The sequence below is a fragment of the Leptosomus discolor genome, chromosome 3 (genome assembly GCF_034619465.1).
Source record: "Leptosomus discolor isolate bLepDis1 chromosome 3, bLepDis1.hap2, whole genome shotgun sequence".
Taxonomy (NCBI): Eukaryota; Metazoa; Chordata; class Aves; order Leptosomiformes; family Leptosomidae; genus Leptosomus; species Leptosomus discolor.
This window is the reverse complement of record NC_141393.1, coordinates 61,287,636-61,303,666: the sequence shown is the minus strand read 5'-3', so window position 1 is coordinate 61,303,666 and position 16,031 is coordinate 61,287,636. Positions and strand designations below refer to the sequence as shown.

The window sequence follows — 16,031 nt, the reverse complement described above, 5'->3', positions numbered from 1 at the left end:
CTGACAGCCAGTGAAAGACAAAGGGAAGCTTGAGAGCTATGCTGAATGATAAAGAAAATCCACACAAATGCTTAGAATCTGGAATTCCAGAAATAATGAACTTTCTGACTTGCCAGAAAGCAAGATGGGAGATTGGAGGGGGTTTGAGAGGTACATCTGCTATTAGAGAAACAGTATTTCCACGCCTTTTCGTAAAGCATTAAAATGGCAAGGAGAATAAAGGGAAAAAAACTCACCTTTTAAAAGCACTCTGCAATATAACATGCTGTAAAATGGCATGCTCCTCCTACGGAGTATGTACTTTCCTTACCTGAATTCAGAGCAGTTTCAGAAGCAGTGTCCATTAAGGGAGTGCTTCTCATTATTTGGATGCTCATAAATTAGTAATGAGATGTCAGCCCCACAGCCCGCAGAAGGTACTGTGGTAAGATGTACAAATGCTGTTGATGGAGCAAAGAAATGCAAGAAAGACTAAGCCAACGAGACGGGAAAAGTAGACTGCAGGGGGAATCAAGCCTCCACTCTCCCTTGTGCTAGCATAAAGAATGCAAAGCCAAAGTGCAACCCACAGCTTTGGGTAGCCAGAATGTAGGTGCTTCTCCAAGCTGAGGTCTAGGACACTAGCTGCTTGGTACACAACCCCAGAGTATTTTGAAGGCTGACCATTAGCACAGGGTATTTCTTCTGTCAAATATCTCCCAGATCTTGATGGCAATGGGAGCTAACAATTACCTGAAAAAGGCTGTGGAACAGCCCACGCTCTGTTTCAGCTACCATCCTTCATGCTGCCAACTTCTGATGCTGCATGCACAGAGGACCATGCAGCCACTGTTTATATAGTCTCTACTGATTTGTAGTACTGGCATTCTGTCAAGGAATGCTGCTTTACTCCAAGACAAGCCAAGAAGAGGTGAGAACAAGAACATTTCAAGAGACTTGAGCTAACTGGCATGAAAGCTTGGTATCAGAATACACTTGGCAATAATTCTGAAAAATGAATTTTGCTGTATTTGCTGAGGTTACCATCAGCAACTGGAGGCAATGATAGACAGAACATCTAGGGTACCAGAACACCTCGAGAGGTTACCAGGTGCGAAGACCAGTTTGCTGAAGTTGCCCTAATATACAAACAAAAAACGGTCAACAGGCATCTTGCTCTTTCCTGAACTTCCATAATGTCCCAGTAACACAGTGTAATGCAACAATTTGTCTATCAATACAGAATATTGTGTGCAATAGGACCAGTAGTCCAAGTGTAACAAGTAATTACAGCTCATCAGAAAAGGGGCCAGTAATAGGAAGGAAGAGTTGAGGAGGGGGAAAAGATGATTAAAGAAAAGGGCCTGGTAGTGCTGGCAGGAAAATGAAACCACTTGGAAGAACAAGGACAATGAAGCACATTTTCAAAATTTAAATACACTTGGGTGAGTTTTCATACAAGATTCCCAGCTTACCACAGTGTCTAGGATTGCAGGAGGTTTCACTATATTTTAATACATTTTATTAGAATAACCAATATAGGTGGTAAACGACATTTTCAAGCGTGCAATTCCTCGTCAAAGGCTGATCTTTATTGTGTTGAGAGCAACTGCTAAGCAACAGAAAGAGATACTTTTTCTTTACAGCAGCACTATTATTTACCTGTTTCTAAGTCGTAACTACCAGGATAAAATAAAATGCCAGGGAAGAGGCAACTGTGGAATGACCTACATGCTTCAGTAGGAAAGGAAGAGCAGTTAGTTGACTTTTCACAGCACTTTCAGTTGGTGGAAGAGTAATTGGATAATTCTTCCATACAACTCACCCTCTAGACGCACAGTTAGATAAAAGTTAGGAAGCTCCCCTCTGTTACTTAGGTCATCGTTCCATCCATACACATTAGTAAGGCATCCCAAAAAGATAATGCTAACCTGACAGCAAAATAATTAGAAAAAATATTTCAAGGGATTGAAGTTTCCTGGTACTACCTTTTACCTATTTTTCAAAGGAAGGAAACCTAGGGGAAACATATTTTTAATCAAGTACAGAGTCTCCTTTTCAGAAATCCTGTCTTTTAGTATTCCATCTTTAAAAGCAGAAATAAAGATCTTTTTCAAGCTTTCAAACAATTTCAAAATTAAGACTATTATGTGTGCCAATCATTACAAAATATAAAACACAGACACCACCACCCCCCTGCATCTTCTTACTTGTTGTTGAAGCAATTTGCTGTCTAAATGCATGCATGTAATATGTGCTCCTGAAGAAATAAAGACAGTCTGTTCCTTCCTACTTATTAGTCCTGGAAGGATTTTGATGGTCCCTTGTACACAGCAGTGTTTGCTTGGTTTAAGTCAGGCATCTGTGCAAACACGGGATGGTAAACATCAGGAGAGGAGATGGCCATCTCTGGAACCTTTATTAATAGTGGAGGATGCATAAGGGAAGGGGACTTAATCTGACTCTTAGAAGCCAGTATCTTTCTTCTAGACTATAACTTGAACATGATGTAAAAACCACCCCAAACCCTACTGGACCAGCAACATTACAGAATCTCACAGGACTGTAGCTACTTAACATCTGGGTTTCTGCCAAACAAATAGGCCAGAAGATGCGTTGGGAGAGGATCTACTATAGACTTCCAGGAGAGAAACTCTAGAAACCAATTAGCTCCATTAGCTCCCAGAGAGATGAATGGGCAATGTGAGCCGAAGTAGGAGGCACTGGCCCCCTCCAACAGGTCAGCTACATCACATTTCCATTATAAAAGAAAAGGGTTGATCAGAGTAGGAGTGATCACACAGAAGACTAGAAATTGGAATTAGAATTGGGTCACTGAAACAAGTGATGAGTTTAGAGGAACAGAGAAGTTGATGAACATCTGTTTTTGTGAAAGGACCAAAGAACAAGATTTTGAGGAAAAGAGGGAAAGTAAACCAAGGTAAGGGAGAAAAAAAGCTATAAAATTACAATTTTCTCTTGAACTAAACCAATAAAGACATATGAATAGAGAAAGCAGAGGAAATGAGAAGGTAGAATAGAGCGCCAAGAATCCAAGAATAGTCACTTGTACTGGGAGAGCTCAGTTAAAAAGACTGCAGTAGAGGAGGGAATAAATTTGTGGTAGAAATGTCACAGGACTGACATGGATGTGATCTTCAGTGTGACGCCTAAGGCAGAAGATGTAATTGCCAAGATGAGCCAGCGCTGGGAATAAATAAGAGCAACCCAGGCAATGGGAGACAGGCAAAGATGCGAGGGGGAGGTAAGCGAATCAAACAAAAGAGAAATGTCTAGAAGGAAAGAGCAAGACAAAAAAATGTATCAATGAACAGGAAGCTGTAGAAAGGTAAGTGGCCAGGAAAGCAGATGCCAAGGAATAGCGCTTCAATGTGAAAACAGAAGTCACTGTGGATGAAAATGTAAGGATAGGAAACGATAACCAAGGCTTTAAGTCAGAGCAACGGCTGGTAAGAAAGAGCTGGGAAGGTGACAATGATGTCAAAAGAAGCACTGGATGCTGCATTGCTAAAACCTGGAAAAGCTTCCAAGAAAACAAAAAACCGGCTGTAGAGCCAGTGTTATAGGTAAGGGTGTGTTTGTAGCGGAGAACTCAAATCTCTGCAGTGATGGAATTAGTTCTCTAGACAGAACAGAAGCAGAGAAAAAAGGAAAAGAAAGGTGAAGAGTATAAGCTGAAGAGACTGACATGAGAGGAAACAATAAAGTATGTACTTCATGCCTTCTTTATTTTCATTCTATCATGACCAAGAGGTACACTACGTCCATCCCACTGGTCAGTGCTACTGACTACGTTAGAGGCAGAATCAGTATCAGTTAATTCTACCCCACCCTAGTCCCAATTTTACTTTTAGCTCCCTCAGAGTAGCAGCAAATACAATGATAGCCTCTACTTAAGCATATACCTATGATTGACATTTTAAACCATAATACAAATTCTGATGCTTTAAAATAGTAATTTAGCCTCAATAACAAGAATTCACCATTCTAATTTGAGATGCATTTGTTCAGCCACATCTTCCTACAACGCAGTAAAGCCACAACGCAGCACAGTGATCAAACTTCCAAAACATGCAATACAAACCTAGTACTTATCAATAATATAAATGTTACAGCAAAGAAATATTATCTGGAAGCTCTGAAGAGATGCTGATGTAGTAAAGTTCTTCAACCATCCCTTAATAATGTCTTTTTAATAGAAGTCTGAGCAAAGCTCGATGCAGGAAAAAGTCTCTTTGGCTCACAAGCGGTAGGGTTTTTGGTGTTCAGCTTGTATCTTTTTTAAGTAAAAAAAGAAGAAAAAAAAAAAAAGACACCTGCCTTTGCTCAGTTGCAATGTCTGCTGTCTCACAAGCTCGAGCTTCTAAAAGATGGCTGCATGACAGAAAACTTTAAATGACATGTTTGACAATTTTTCTTTCTGAAATTTTCCAGAATTGAGATGCTGAACGAGAGGCAGAAATACATCACTAATTACTGGTTTGCCTGACAAATTTCCCACATTTAAGAGGCAAAAAACCCAACAACAATTCACTGCAATTTATATTGCCATTGGAAGAGAAGGATTTTCTATATTTTATAGTTAAAAATTATATAGTTTGCATCTCCATTTCCACAGATTTAGGGGCCTCTGAAATTTTCGAAAGGGCACACACTAGTAATTCTTGCACAGGCCTTTGAAGTGACATTTTGGAGCGCTACAAATGGTCACAGCAGACAGAACCACAGCACCTAGCAACCCTTCGGTTTGCAGAGTACAAGCTGAGCCAACTGCAAAAGAAGCAACTGGAAAAGCCTGTCCTTATTTATTTTAGTGAGTCAGGACACCAGCACAGAGAAATTACCCACATCTATGAGCTTAGCAAAGGTTGAACAGGACCCACCCTATATAAAAGGTGGCCTTTTGAGCTCTTCCCATTTCATTAGCATCCAGTAGCTTTCAAACAGGCTATTCCTCATTCAGTAAGCAGCTTGTACATTAGTTTTTGGGTTATAACCCAACAATTGCAGCCCCCATATATGACTTCATAAGCTTTTATGTCTTTAAAACATCCAGTACCTCTAACAAGGTCAAGAAGATCCAGAACACTTTCAGATTGGTAACAAAAAAATGAAGTCCACCTTTAAGAAAGATGCCTTGAGATTTTTGAGTGTCTTGGACGCTCGACTGTTCACACTGAATTAGTCATCTATGTCAATCAGGCCATCATACCAGTTGAGTAGAGCACTACGAGGTGCCCCCTGTCATAGAGAAATTATCTGCATTCGGAACATGGATGAGGAAGGCAGCAGTAACAGTAAGCCTGATACCTTTCACCTGCCATTTAGTCCTAAACTGGATTTGGTACATATTTTTCCACGGTAAATCACATCATAGAAAGTCAGAGACACAATTTATCCGAGTTCCTCGTACTTTTTAGTATTTAAGCAAAAAAAGTACAATTTCTTACCTTGACACCATGCTATTTTTCTCTTACAGGTACTTATGTTGTTATCTCCTAGTAGATACATATGAAGAGATAAATTTATATACAAAAGCCCTCAGGGCATGATGTAAGATACCTTATTCATAACGGTAATTTCCTTAGCAACTTTGATTGTGCTTGATTTAGAGTATTTCTCAGAGAACACTTAAATGCCTTCTATATTATCCATAGTGAGTAATCACATATGTCAGACCAATCTGTATTACTTGCGATTATTTTCTCATTTCAGAGCTATAGATTAATATTTTACAAATTAATTCAATAAGCCAACTTATTCTTCTCAGCCAGAGACCTCCGTGGTGACTCCAGAGAAAACAGTAGCCAATGCAAAAGTGTCTTACAATTTCACACACTCTTTACGTCCAATGTGATGCAAAAAGGCTTTATGCTCCTACAATATGTATGAAGGAACGTCTAAAAAGATATTTGCCCGCACAGGTGAGCGCCCCCCTCGCCAGGCTGTTGTTTCAGTCATTCGGTGGCGTGTTATCTGACTGCGATTAGCATTAGCTGCACTGCCTCTGCCATGAATCTGCCTGTGACTAAGCACCTCATCTCACATGAGTCACCAGTGCTCGATCAGGTCTTTGCTCACCACTGTGCAGAGATGCCTCTGCGCCCGTGTCGAGATGCCTCTGCAGATGTCTCTGCACCCATGTCCAGAGGCAACTGTGGGCACCATAGCTAACCACCTGCTGTAATTCAGTCACAGGTAACCTCCTTGTTAAATATGAAATGCAAACAAATGTTCATTATCTGTAATTTTCATGTAACTAATATAATGACAAGTATGAAAAAAAAAATCAATACTGTTCTGTCAGAGTAATGTTCTTACTGACAACAGAAAATCCTACCTAACCGACTCAGGCACCCACTTTGCACGACAGGATGCACAAACGACCTGAGATTTTTCTGAAGAACTAGAGTTTGCAGATGTTGCCAACCAAACCACTCACACAGGCAAGGGAAGGGGTGTAAAAACGAATGCTTAGCCTCAGAAAAACCTCCACCTCCTTTCAAAGAAAGGATTTAAACCATTTTCATGAGCAAACATACTTCTCTGTCATTGGTCTCACCTGTGACAGCTGAACAGGAACAGAAAATTTCACCATTAATCCGAATCTGCTTAGGTTTTGTGTTTCACTCTCGCTCTTCCAGATTCCTAGCTCTGCCCCAGCTGACTGACAAAACACCGTCCCAGTTTGCATGCAAGTTATTTTAATTACTTTGTGCTTCAGCTCATCTATACCTTACCAGCTCTCTCAAATTACACAGTATCAGGTTCACAATGTGCATTTATGTGTAGTTATTTTTCCCTAAACAAAAACCCCAACAGAGACAGGTAAAGCTCACTACATTTACTGTTCAACAGCATGGTTGTAACCTCCAGCTTTTCCAAGTGCTTCATGTTTTGTTGCTGGGAAACAATAGAAAATGCATCGTGCACAATTGTCAGAATTCACATACAGCTTTGTCCATTACAGTTTAATTAAAGGAATAAATTCACAGCCAAAACCCTAGAGACCAGTGCACTGCGAGTATCAATAAAAACAGGGTTAAAGAGAGCAGGTGGCTGTGGCCTGCCCAAGTATATAAAAAGTCTCATGTTTTTCTTCATGGAAAGAGAATGTCCAGCGACAGGTAACAAGCCCCCTGGAGCAGCAGTTGGGGTAAGAATGTGACTGAGGCCAGCAGCATATGACAATGCTACATTCTCAGTCCTCTAATTTCATTGGTCTCTGTTCAAAGGACCCAAGAAGGAACTGACAAAAAACGAGAAGTTTAAAAACATTCCAGAAGGTCATGGTGTAGCTACTGAAAACAAGGTCTAAAGCGAAGGTCTAAAGGCATTTGACACCCACCAGTGTCAGGTGGATATGGACCACAACAGGTTTATTTATTTAGTCAGTACTTGGAGGAGTTGATTTTCAGTTATCCCGGAGACGTTCCAGCAAACACAAAACCTATCTCAAGGAAGATGTGCCAATCAGAGGAACCGCTCACAGTGGATCAGACATAACTCAGTGTTACTAGTAAACTGATTTAGTAGCTTGGTTAGAAGTATTTAGAAACGTGATTGCTAAGCAGACTTTGTTGAATTTCAGATGGGAGACGAGTGCATGGTGTGTGGAATCAAACTCCAAGCATTTAAGCTTCCAAGACACAAAACATCCAGGACGGGAGCTGCAGAAGCAGGTGGTCTGTTAAACAGGCACGGCACGATGCTGGAAAATATAGTTGCACCCCAGCCCCAGAGCAACTTAAATACACTCATCTTTTCTGTTCCCAAATCCCTTGTCAAATATAATATTAGACTCCATGGCTTACTCCTCTACCACTTGACAGCAGTGGAAGACATGAGAGGCCACATTGATGGTGTGTAGGCCATGTGGCATGGCCAAACTGGTGTGCTGGCACCAGGATTCACGCTTTCTCTTACACCGTATTCCAGAGCTTCAGCAATAGTTCAGGCATCACTGAAAAAAAAAAAAACCACACGTAGACACATGCCACACACAGCACTGGTCACCACACCACAGGGGCGTGACTGCCTGCTGCCAGCAGGCATGCACTGAAAGCAAGCTGGGAGGGACTGGAAAACACAGACCATTTTGATGCACATAACAGTTACTTTTATTCTGTAGTGGGTTTTAGAGGTACACACACCTTCACAGCAAAATTTAAAACAACTTCTTTGCTTGTGCAGCAGCACAAAACAGACCACCACCAGAACCATCACGTGTAATACTGAACAAAAATACGTCTAATATCATGGATCAGCTGAGCACCAGAAGGTAATTCTCCAGGTAACAAAGCAAATTGGGGTTGATCTTTCCTTTCAGATGACGTTATTGTTAGTCAGAAGTTTAAAGATAAAAGAAAGTTGTGTCAAATTCCTGTCTGATTCAGCTTTTATATCAACTGTATTTCCATAATCTCCATTTATTTCATATTCTTGGGAGGATGAAGTTTGAAAATAATATTTCAGAAACTTCATTGTCTTTTGCTAATTAACAGTGACTCATTTCTTTCCATTCTAGATACATTTCAAGCTGTCTTACTTCACTCTGGATCAAGGTATATAATTACAATTGAATCATTATAAACCCTTTTTTGTGTGCCTACAGCTATCTCTGTTTTGAAAAAGTAGTATCTCCAGGCAAATCTTGCGGCACCAAACTTCAGCATCATCTTCAATAAAATTACTGGGCTCATCTTGCAATTCATACAAAAAGGGGATGCCATCATTTTGAGCATGTAAGCAGACTAAAATCCAACTAATCAAATAAATGCAAACTAAGAAAAAGATTATATTGTAATAACAAAATACAAACTGTGTACAAAAAGACATTAATAAAATAATGACATTTTAAATTCAAAACCTATGACAAATCCAACATTATGTTTCTTCTTAAAATTCCTCTATACCAACTACACCACACATAAATCATAGTTATTCTATTCAGGCCTTCTAGAAAACATAAAAATAAAGAAAATATTCCAGCTGAGAAGATCCAAGAGCTTCAAAAACTGACAGCAACAGACACTGTCTAAATATATGCAGTCAAAACACTTATCTGTGTATTTTTAGCTGAGAAAATAACTTCAGTGATAACTCAAAGATAGCACTAATTATCTCTGTAGCAGTTTCTTTTTAGATAGGTTTGCATTTGTAATGTATAAAATGAGAAAGAAGTGACCCCTACGTATTTGGGTTGCCCGACACTTTTTCCTATTACAAAGGATTCTTGTAATTTATTTCTAGAAACAGATCTCCAGGATTTGTTGAGGAACGTCAGGTGGGGATGGGAGTCCACCAGCGACCCCCCACAAACCAGCCTTCTCGTAGCAGAGCCAGGGGAGTAGGCTAACTGTGAGTGCCAACACAGCATCATGGTTTAGTTTTGTTTCTTTGACTGATCCTCTACTCCACATAGTTCCTGGTCAGGAAGAACCATCATCCCCAAAACCAAGCCAGTGAGGATGGGATAGTTTCTGGTGGAAACATCTTATTAAGGGAGAAAGTAGCAACATTTTAGAGAAGACATTTCTCTAAATTATCTCACAGTCTACATCTCCTCCTCCATGTCTTTGTGAGGTGTTAAAATGAAGCTGGGAGGGGCAACAATGACAATATCATCAAAGACTTTTCCCGTACTAGGCAAGCAGCCCCTGCCTCCCACCTTGGTGAACCCAAACAGATTCAAGCCTTAGTGAACTTCTTTATGTAATTTTTACAGTCTGCCTGTAGACAACGTAAGAATTCTCTCACAACAGAACATCTTCAGCTTTTCAGAGACTATCTTGAAGAGTACTCAGCACCGCAAGCTCCTGTCAATTCCAGCATTCAGCAGCAGGAAGCGGCCATCCCTAAATGTACCAGATGATATTTCTATCTACTGAAGAACAAACAAACAAAATCACTGAGCAGACAAAATCCTTTAGGACTCTTTCCAGACCTAACACTCATCAATATCCTCTACACCTTTCATATTGTTCTGAAACTCAGGACAAATCATAGTAAGTCTGATTTTCAAAACTAAGCTATCATATACATCTTCCAGAAACAGCAGTGTAATTAAAATCTGTTTTCCCCATAGAATATAGGAGACGTTATGACGAACACAGTTGACCTCCTTTTTCAAGGTAAGTAAATGCCCCACAGAAATATGATACAGGAAGCATGTTCAATCAGAATAATTGATCCTGGTTTATTATAACAAAAACTGATGTGATTTATATAAATAATAAACGTTTTGGACCAGAATATGTCCTGAGGTCCCTTCCAACTTCAACCATTCTGTGATTTAAATAATTTTAAAAATAGGTATAAAAATGAAAAACATGTTTTTAAGGTCGGTGTTTTTTTTCCTCCTATGATTTTATTTTTCACATATGGGAAGCCTGCTCATCTATTTTTTTTCCTATTCCAAGCTTGCAGCTTTATTTCTTCAGTTGAATTTGAAATGATCTAAGAAATGGGACTTCAACCTACTTCACAGGGTATTATCCCACTGTCTGAAAGAGCATCTAAAAAAAAAAAAAAGCCCCACACTTCTCCAAAACAGCATTACTCCTCCTGAATTTCTGGTTTGCATCTCACTGTTCCTTACTTAAGCTTCCTATTGCTCTAAACATTTCCTTTCATTTCATGGGATTTACAGCTTTTGAATATGTAAAGCAGTGACTGGGCATTACCTTCTGCTGAGTTTACTAGCCTGACTACAGTTTTATGATCCTTTTTGAATCCTCCGTGCAAGTCTCCATCCCCTTTATCATTCCAACTTTCCGTATCTACCCCTCAATTAATAACCACCAGCCTAACAGCTTCACAGTGGCTACGAGCCAGCCCTGGCCGAGGTCAGCATTTCTGCTGAAGGTTTGGGTTCAGACTGAGTTGCCCAAAATTATACTGAATTTTTGTTGGTTTGTTTTTAATGTTGCATCTAATCTGCTGCCCACGACCACCACCTGGAGAACAACGCGCAGTACTACATGCATAGATTCGACACTAGACACACGCACCAGCCCTCGCCATGCATGCAGTGATGCACTCACACCCCCTTCTTTGCATACCCCAGCTTCAGGAAGATTTTCAGATGGTCATGGACAATAGGATCAATCCCTTAATATTTTTCTTTTCAGATTCTGACCACCAACGTGCACATTAAAATTCTTTCAGAAGAAAGCAAGCCATAGACTGCTCACTGACAAATGACAATAATACAGCAAGCTCACAGACAGAGAAAACACTACAGTGGCTGATTAATTATGAATGCTGTAAAAAAAAAATCTTAAAAAGTAAAGACAGACTAATGGTTAGGTTTTCTAGTAAGTGGCAAGAATGTGACTCAAATAGCAACCAACTCTGGGAGCAGAAAACTTCCTTCAAATCTAGTGAGTTCCCCTTTTGCTGTCGCAGAAGAGCAAGATAGCTTTTGCACTGGACAATTAGCAACACACGTATTTCAATACAGAATTTAATACCATAATCTAAATGTTTAATAGAATCTCTCTGCCATGAAAAAGTGCACTCCTTACTATACTTAACATTAACCATATCAATAGAATTCTTAAGGCCTTTATTTCCTTACACTTTGAGACTCACCATAACACTTATTTTTGTTTCAACATAGCAACTTGATGCAAAACCATCAAAATGCCTCCACAGACCCGAGTCAAATGTGTAGAAGTGGTGTAAATCAGAAGCTAGCTGTCAAAGCTAAACCAGGAGGTGGTATCAAAAAATAGGGTAGGAGAACTATTTTGGATGCTCTAAGTGTAGCTACAAATGTATTTTTCACACTCTCGTTCTTCCCTCTTGCCGGGATTTATTATCACAAAGCTTTAGTTATAAAGTATGGAGCAGGATTGTGGAAAACATTTTAACAACTTCTATGAAAATATGGACAAAATTTGTGAAAAAGAAGCTTATGAGCTTCTACATTCAGACTGCCACTTGAAGATCTATATCCTGTATACCTCTTCCCTTGCATGATTCATGAAAGCTGTTTCGTATGGACCTTGCTATTTTCACACAAAATGGTATTATATCGTAGCTGGCTGAGAATTATTGCTTTGGAGTCAGGCTGGCCATTTTCTCTTTGCTGCTTACAGATCTTGTCAGACCAGCACCCATCTCAAGAAAACACAGCTCTAATTTAAAAAAAAGAAAAAAAGTAAAAACCCAACTCAGGAGCAGCTTTCTTTCTTAAGTTTCCATGTATCTGAAGTTAAAATATTTGTTAAGTTATGGCTCACCTTCTCATGGCTCTTCCTTTTGTATTACCACTAGAAGTTAAATTTAAGGTGATTTCTGAAAAAATGTGGCAGAGAAACTACTTACAGAAGGAATAGGCCTCCCCTACTCCTCCCAAATAATATGTTCTGCATTTGAACTGTTATCCTTTTCCTCAAACCACAGTTTCTGCAATCCCACGAACAGCCAAATTCCCACAGTCACTGCATTCTTAGCACATAGTCTGCAGCACAGTACTGATGATGCAGGTGGAATTTTGTACTATTTCAGTGATCACAGAACCAAATTTCACCTAACCAAGAATGAACAGTATTTTTAAAAGAAAACAAAGCACCAAAGCTGCTGTAATATAATCTGACTATGTTCTCCATTTGCAAAGAGCTTAGTAACATACAGAGCTGTGCAAGATGCATGGGTAGCAGTGGGAAGCATTGTTTTTCACTGATGTGGCATCTCCTAGATGAGTCACAGATACATTATTATTCCAGGATTCCAGTTCAGAAACCTCATTTGATAACAGAGATACTTGCCATTTGGCATTTTGCTTAATACAGAGCATGAACAGCAAAATGCTTTGGAGCAATGGAGATCAGAGTGAGCCTAAATAAACTATCCAGAAGAAAGCAAAACACTATTCCAGCACAAGAACAATAAAAAGATAAATAATGAGCGTATAGCAGAGATTTTGCACTAACAGGAAATGGAAGAATGGCTCAGCAGAACACACACGCCAAACACATGCAGTGAGAGTTTCCCCAGGGATTTAACCAAGTTAACAGGAGAAAGGAGAAATAACCCCAACAGAGGCGGAGCTTTTGCACCTTACAGTTCAGAGCAATCCTCTGGTGATCAGGTGTTGATTTATCCCTGCCTCTCCAGAAACTTCATTATTGTTTTCCTGGTTAAGATCATAAATTTCAACAAAGACTACAACAGCTTGTAAGAAACAAAACCCCAAACTGAATGATTTCTTTGTTCAGTATGAAACGCCCATGGAAAGCCTCACTTCCACCCTACCTGCCCTGTAAAAAAGACAATGTCCCTTACAGAAGTTTTGTGTGTGTTTCCAAATACACGCTAAATATAACAGTGTAATGAAGAACTGGTGTATCAGAATGAGTTAACTGTCATCACGGTATCACTAGGAAGCTCTTTAACAATCTTACAGTCATTACAAAAAAAAAAAGATGATAGCTACTATGCACGCTAGACAAATGAAATAAAGACATTATTTCTAGAAATCATGTTTCATGTCATAATAATGAGGTGTTTCACATCTGTCTTTGGGGTTTCATATGCACAGAAATAGATTACAGAAAGCTCAGGTCAACCTAAACACTTCTAAATGAGTCCTATTGATCTGTAGAAAGCATCTCCAAGTTACAACTCTAGGAACCTCAGGAAAAAAAACCCACAATAAGTGAATGTTTAACAATTTATATTGGACACATAGAGTTATGATGATTTGGCTTACAGAAAACCTAAATCTGGACCTTACATTGTCTATGCATTTTAGTTGTGTGGACCCCAAATGTCTTAGACCACGGCCATTTACATTCACATTTCAGTGAAGAGTTTCCTTTTGCATGATTCACTAACTCTGCTGCCATAACAGTATCAACGAACTCAATCTTGCACAAGCTGTAGCAAGACTGTCTATGTTTGGGAACATAAACAGAGGTCAGGAAACCTCTGCATCCTGGAGCTAAGCCCAGGGAATAATTTTAGTGAACAACTTCCATAGCCCAGAGACAGGGGCCGAAAGCAGTGCAAACTGAATATTCAGTGCTGCATTCATGGGGTAGATTTGTGGACTAACGAGGATACACGCTACACTTCCAAGGAAAAACACGCTGCCATTACCTTCCACCAGAACGCTGGGAAACACAACATAACTGGCAGGAGACAAATCAAAAGAGATACTGACCACACATGTGGGGACTTTTTTCTGAATTGAGCACAGTCACGCAGCAGCACAGGTTGCCCAAAAAGGATATGTAGCCTCCATCCTTGGAGGTTTTCAAGATCAGACTAGATAAAGCCCCCTGAGCAATCTGGTCTGACCTCACAGCTGACCTCACTTCGGTTGGAATAGAAATCTCCTGAGGTCCCTTTCAGCCTGAATTATCTTACAATCCTACAACATTAAGAGTTGGATACTCTTTTCACAAGGAATTGCCTCTTTCCTGTCCCAGTCTGAGATTACCCTGTTTAATGGCATTAGGCTCCCTACATGTAAAGCCTTCTTTTCCCCCTCCATCCCCAATTGCTTAAAACATGTTAATTTTTTGCCCGTGGCCTCAGCATTTTTGTTAAAGCTCCAAGGAAAGTTATCCATAAAGTGAGGTGGAAAAAAAAAAACCAACAGACTGATAAGAATGGTCTTACTGGTCAGGCCAATGGTACATCTACCCATGATCTTGTCTCCCACAACATTAAAAGCACAGAACAGAAAAGAACGGAAAGCAAACCTATATGGTAGTTTCCCTCAAATATTTTCCCAGTCCTAAACAACTTGCAGCTCAGAAGCTGAACAAGAGATGGAGTTTATGTATTCAGAAGGAAGCCATAACAGATTACTCCTACAAGGATCTGTTAAGCTTTCCCTTGAGCCTGCTCAAGCTCCTAGCACCTACGGTATCCCACAGCACAAAGTTCCACATCATAACTATAAATCCCTCCTTGCACTTGCGTCATGCCTGCCATACCATTTTATTTGATGGGCCCTTTTTCTCATATGGGAAGGGACAATAAGCAATAGATCAACTACCTCTTCTCTTCAAACCACTCATAAGATCTCAGTCCTATCCCTTTGCTCTTTTCCATGCTGAAGAGTTCAAGCCTTCTTGATCAATCCCAGTGCAGAAGCTGTTCCGTATGTTTGCTCATCTTGGAGGCCTTTAACTCTTTTTAGTTCTGCTACATCTTTTTTTGAGAGGAAAGACCAGAACTGTACACTATATTCAATATTTCACCAAGTAATGAGTTCCTACCATGGCATCCTGGTGTTCTATTCCTTCAAAACTTTAACAATTAATTTGCTTTTTTGACTGTTAGTAAGTATTGAATTGGCAACTCTACTCAACTTCTATCCTACACTCAGGATTTTGCTCCTGAGTCGTAATATTGTTTTGCAGCTACAATTCTTTCATGCTTAGATACATCACTTTGTATTTATCTACAGTGAAATTTTCCTATCACTTTATTGCCCACTCACTGAGTCTCTTAATGCTCATATCATTCCAAAGCTGTTTAAACACAACGGCACATACTGGGCTTACATAAATAAAACCCGCATCTGGGGTATATTTCATGCAGAATTGAACCACAATACAGGAGCCCAAACAGCTTGGGGACCAGCTCCCGCTTGCACCGCTCCTACACAAAAAGAAAAATCTCAATCATGACTGTGCTCCCTGAGGGTGCAGACAGGCCCCCAGTAACTGGAAATAGTGTAGGCAAAGAACTGCCTGGCATGGGGTAGAGAACTGAGCTAACCTAGTGAAAAGCCCTTGATGACTGGAACAGAAAATGAGAAAGATTAGACTAATTTTCTGCCCAATCTAACCAGTGCCCAAGTCAGAAAGGTGAGGGGGATGCAAGGACAGCTGTGTAATGTGTTCAAGCAGCACTCTGCATCGCAGGCACGCCAACCAGCAACTCCCAACTCGCTATATGGCTGCAAACAGATACCACAGATACAAGCAAAACAGAGAAGTCGGAAGCTAACTGCTCACTTACAAGAGATTAACAGCAATAGAGAAATAGCAGTAAACCTGAATATC

At 40.0% G+C, this 16,031-nt stretch overlaps 1 protein-coding gene across 1 annotated transcript in view; it reads right to left on the bottom strand.

The window, feature by feature from the left end:
• Positions 1 to 16,031, bottom strand: part of PDE4B (phosphodiesterase 4B) — a 188,173-nt gene that overhangs the window by 168,039 nt on the left and 4,103 nt on the right. The window lies entirely within an intron of this gene.